At 37.0% G+C, this 5,899-nt stretch overlaps 1 protein-coding gene across 1 annotated transcript in view; it reads right to left on the reverse strand.

Annotated features, from left to right (window-relative positions):
• Positions 1-5,899, reverse strand: part of LOC102381091 (partitioning defective 3 homolog) — a 49,066-nt gene that overhangs the window by 14,693 nt on the left and 28,474 nt on the right. Inside the window, exon 2 of the mRNA XM_006034062.3 lies at positions 3,012-3,132. The gene's annotated coding sequence lies outside the window, so the exon portion shown is untranslated. The remainder of the gene's footprint in view (positions 1-3,011; positions 3,133-5,899) is intronic.

Here is a 5,899-nt window from a genome sequence, read left to right on the forward strand (position 1 = left end):
ACTTAAAAATGACGATGGGGGTGCTTGAATTAAAATTTGTTCAATGAGCTTTAGTTCAAGTGTGCCTGCCACTACTTTTAAGCGTGGGAACACTGGTACACAAGACACGGAGGGCTGCTGGAGAATAGTAATTCAATTAATTGAGTCTGTTCCAATGCGCAGTAATTATAGTGCACCAGAGCAGCCTCTGCACTCGTGTACAGGCACCCTAAGTTTCTTGTTTCATGACAACACAGGCACAGAAGTCAGTCAAACTGCTCAGAAACAAAACAGCAAACGTGACCTGCTGGGGATAACCAAGGAATGACAATGCTCATACTTTATACACATTCAGTCACAGGACTCCTTACCAAGGATATCATTTTATGCCAATGTGACACAGCTTCTTGTAATAGTGCCCCTTGCCTAGATTGAGCTGGAATGAGATTAAGCTCATTTGAAACAGGTAGCTGAATTGTAGCTCCTATGGTCACTACCAACCCAAGATTGATTGGAGCTGACAACACAGACACAATAATTTCTGTAATCCATTAGTAGGCTCCTGAGCCATCAAACTCATTTGAATATCCTTATAACCACAAGAGTTCTAGTAGAATACATTATATACTCACCAAGCCTCATGTTCATTTATACCTTTTAAAGTAACCAATAGTCCCATATCAAATCATCACTTTGTTCCCTCTCTCTCCAGCTGTCCCATCATCTTGCTAATGAAAATGCAAACTACTTATCACTTCCCAGTGCATATGTTGCTGCAGATGGAAGGCTTTCTACCCAAACTGGGGCTGAGCTTGCTTCCATCATGTAGATAAGAGACTTTTCTGGATTTAGAGCCTTTTGTCTAGATAAGTTCCATTTGTGCCAGAAAACATCTCCCTCAGGTGAAAGCACTGTTTTCAACAATGTTTCAAATACAGGTGCTGTCTTCATTGCTATGGTTAATAGCCAACAGCTTACAGATGGGAAGATTGAAAATGAAGTTGATGAATACATCTAAGTATCCTTCTGCATATGTATAGTAAACTACTTACACATTTTTAATGTCACTGATATTTAATAATACCTCTGGGTGCATTTTGAGAGGGTGGCCTTGAACATCCATAATCCTGGACTAATATACGTTAGTGTTATACATGCTATTTAAGAGAAGAGTTTATGGTTCCTTAACACTAAAATGATTGTAAACTGTTGAAATGGATGAGATCACTGCTTTTTCCTTCCAAGTATCATGATCTTACAAGGTTAGATTACAAGAGGGAAAAAAATAATTCCAAAGTACACTGGACCAATTTATTTTAAAGTACATATCTAATAAAAACCATACAGCTAGCTACATCTTTAACAACAGAGCAGCTCCTACAAAAGCAACAATAACCATTAAAATTAAAATTAATACATTATAAGCTGAATTACAGTCACTTTGAGCTCATTTGCATGATCAGTAGAATGGGGAGTAAACGGAGAGATCCTAATTGTTTGAAAGAGAGAAAAAGGAAAGGTCAATGTTCTGACCCACAATTTAGGAAATTATTCCATTCCTAAGGTAATCAGCCTGTCATCCAAATAATTCCCTACTCACTCATTACAGGAAACTATAATACAAGCCAAGTTGCCTGTCTAAAGTTGCTATGGCATTTAGATATACAACAATTTGGCCCATGACCTTCGGTAGTTAAGTTCCCAAGTCTTTGAGAGTGCAAGTTTTTCTCATAGACATTTTTTCCCCAAGAACACTTCTCAATCTCTCATTTGGAGACTAAATAGCAGTAAGTATGCATAATGGAAAAGGACCTCCCATTCCTAAACCCCCTTCTCTGCCTATCTCTAAAAGTCTTATAGTGCAACAGAAATGAGGTATCAAATTATCTTCGCCACATTGAATAAAAAACATCTGGTAATGAAAAAAAATAAAATGTGTATTTTATTTATTCAACTTTGGAGGAGGTTAGAAGTTTCATAACATCTGGGAAGGAAACGCCTAATTCCTGACATTTGTTTCTTTCCGTGATGCATGTTAAAAATGCCAGTGCTTCAAACAGACACAATTTAAGGATGACAAGAACACAAAGGTTAAATGGTGTATATACATGTCAACTACTATATATTCACCATGACAGGTAAACAAAGATGACATACACATCTATGTGTTACCTATGATACCAATGAATTTTAACTTTGGGTACTCTCATCTCAGCTCAGTGCACATATTATTGCTAGTAATAATACACTTAAGGTGCAAGACTTTTACAATTGTGAAATATTCTAATGCCTTCTAGATACTGATAAACTAGATAAAAATATTTGCCAAAGATGCTTAAAGAAGCCTAATTTAGAAAACATAATTGATTCAAAAACAATGTTGATTGATTCAATTATGCTAAACAAGGTAAGCATTTAGATTTACATAATTGTATCACATCCCTAAATCAGAATGAACAGGATTTAAATGATCAATTAGGAAATATCTCTCTGCTTTTTTAGTGGGAAAATACATTTATCATTTTCTTAATCAAAAAAAACACAAAAAACTGAGATATATTGCTTCACACAAACTCAGCATTTCCAGGCATCAGTTAAATGATCTTTGCTATTTATTCATTTTTTTTCAGTCCAATCCACTACACAATTCATGAAAATTTCATTTTGACTTGTCTTTTCTTAAAAAAAGAGAAGAATAACAATGTCATTAAAACGTTTAAATAACCCTCTTACAAGCAAATTCTGAAGTATAAGCTAATTCTTATCCTGAGACTGACTGAGCCATATTTTGTCTCACAGCATATAATACCATTTACAAACCAGACAAATGGACAGTCATAATATAAAATAAAATTCACAATGATGGACCATGAAAAGAGGCAAGAGAGAGGTCAGGAGTTAAAAGGCTGAAGGAACATGGATCCATGTCATTTTGCTGCAAGCAGAATGGAGAACTAATTGCTGCTAAAGTGGCTGTACCTAGTAAAAATTGTTGGACAAGTGCTGAGTGCCTGGTAAAGCTAATCACTTACCCATGGTTGTTCAAAACTATAGGTACGTCTCCGGTCTTCTACATCCTCATCTTGCTTTGCTTGCTGAAATTCTTGCCTCAGACGCTGTATCCGGTCATGATTGTTAGGAGTTGATCTGTTGCTTAAAGAAGGAGAAGGGATAGGATGAATGTAGTTCAGAATTATAAACACTGAAATCTGGCTGGTAGGAAAATAATAGTTTATTGTGAAGTGAGACTACTTTAGAAGAACTGAAAGACGTATTCCAAGTACTAAATAAAACGTTCTTCAACTTGTTCTTCTGATTAATGCTGTTTGTAGTTTTCTAACAGAAATTTCAAACTGAGAGTGAGAATACGACTAATAAAGTCATTAAAAAAATCTAAACTCACTACACCATACCAATGCCTTTACAGTAAACAATAGCATATGGAAATGGAGGAAAAGGATACATTACACAACACTTAAACTTATTTTAATGTAAAAATCAGGAATGCTGTCAGAATAACCTCTAATGTTTAATAAACATTTAATCTTGTGTTCTGCTGTCGGATCTTCATTCGCATCAAATTCATTAATGATGTTTAGAGACCTTGCCTATAGACAATTTGATTATTTCTCCACAATCAATGAGACCCTGTCACCCTTTAATTCTGTTTTTTAACAAGTCTTTTAAACTAATCTGATAGCATTAAAAGGCTCACTGGCATGTAAAATGCAATCCATATATTCAAAAACACATTCACATCAGAAAGGCTTGCAGCTGGTTCACATTCTGTAAACGCCAGTATTCTACGGAAGACTGAATGCTTTAATTTTAGCTAAATAAAATCATAATGTGGAGTGTCCAAGTATTCATAATCATAAATGCTCCATGTCTATCACAGCTAGATATTCCTTTCTCCACCGTAAACAATTTTGTGAAACCATAATGAAATATGCACAGGTATCACTAATTTCATGAGGTGCACAGAAAAAGGGGCCAGTCATTAATTTAATTGCCATTTTTTTTCCAGTCAGGCTGCTCCAAGCTCTCCCTACCAACTCCTGGAAGATTTTAAAAATTTCAACATAGGAACTATAAAAAGCCCGACAAAAATATTTATATCAAGACGAAGGAAAAACATCTCTTTCTTCTTTTTTTATCTCTTATTCCACCCCTCCTAAGCCCTCTCTTTCGTGCTTTAACTTAGAAGAGTGAAGAACGTCCAGATATTACACTTTTTAAGGAGAAACACAGAAGGGAGACAGTGGAGGATAATTCCACAGCTCTGTACACTTTGAGACTGTACGTGGAAAAAACACAGTGGGTGCATCTACACGTGCGCTTTACTGCAGAGCTGACTAGTTAGTTTTGCAGTAAAGTGTCACCATCTACACATTCACCTGTATTAGAGCACAGTAAGCTGATTAACTCCACTGTAAGATAGTACTGTCTAGGACAAGTACTACCCTACAGTGGGGTAGTTACTTGTGCCAAAATGCACTTGTAGATGGTGACCAGAGCTGGCTAGGGCACTAGGGTGCTACACTGCAGGGGTTGCCTGCCAGTTAGCCCCACACTGTAGCATCCTTGTGCGCCAGCCAGCCCCTCTGCAGCATGCTGAGCCAAGGTGGAGCAGCCCTGGGCTGGCAGGCGCCCCCAGGTTTCCTTAAGATGGGGCTGCTATGCCCTGGCTCAATGTGGTGCAGTCCTGAGTGCATGTATAAATGATGCCGGAGTTTATTGCTACATGCTAATTGCATGTGTAGTTGCACCCAGTAAATCTCAAATCAACCCCTCATATAGAAAAAGATAGGATATTCTGAGGTCCCATATATAGCGTTTCTCCAGTTCTAATACCAAGGTTGGGAAGGGCATGAAGCCTGTGGACTCCTGAGATTTTGTCACTGAGTAATACTGGCTAAAACTGTTCACAAATTCAATAAAATTTCACAACCAGTTTCACGCCCTGTGAAACCCAGTTTTCAGTGAATTCATTCTTAGTTGAAAAACCTTGTCCAGTCACCATATAGTCACCATCTTGGTCCCTCTCTGGTGGTCCCCATGCACTTTGTCTTTTGTAATAAGCACAGTCCCATTTACCAACAACATGTTTTTAAAAGCAGTTTTTTGATTTTCAGAACCAGATGTTGTCACTGTAACAAGTAAACCATGCAATAAAGGAATCAAAGTATGTAAAATATGTAATAGAAACTACATATGGACCTACTCGCATGTGTTTAATTATAAGCGTTTAAGAGATATAAAAATACCTGTTTGTGTGCCTTGGCATTTAGTTGTGATATAGATTAGCAAAAAGATTGAGATAAACCCTTTGATGTTCTCAATATGATCAGTGAAGATGAGGGGCCCATCAATCAGGGGTTAAGGTTAATTCTAAACTCAGAAGAGATAAAGTAAGACAGCTACTGAAGAAGCTGAAGGATTAACTGACAGGGGCACAGTAGGATAGGGGACATAACAATGAAGAGCCAACTGTTTAATGGAAAAGAGCAGCACTACCATAAAGTATCTTGTGCTAAGGTGCTAGTGTAACAAGTCAAAACAGCGTCTGTAGATTCAGTGAAACAGATGAATTTTCCTGGCTACAGAAACGTATTCTTGGGTTATTGTAGTGTTGAATACCCTACAGATCAAACTATGCATTATTTTTATTAAGAATGCTTAGGAGGTTAATAAACTGTCACTAAGATGAGACATTGTGACAAAAGACAAGGAGGACCCTAAGATTTATTAGTATCTTTACCCACAACTCTAAAGAAAACGATCTTGTTCTTAATGACAAAGCTGACTTAAGTATTCAAAAGTTTTTAATGGGTTTGATAATGCCAGAAAAGATAAACTGCCTACAGTTAAAAAACCAAGGCACACAATCTAAATTGAAAAGAGGGGGAGAGGAAGAGGG

Source organism: Alligator sinensis, unplaced genomic scaffold (genome assembly GCF_000455745.1).
Source record: "Alligator sinensis unplaced genomic scaffold, ASM45574v1 scaffold6_1, whole genome shotgun sequence".
Taxonomy (NCBI): Eukaryota; Metazoa; Chordata; order Crocodylia; family Alligatoridae; genus Alligator; species Alligator sinensis.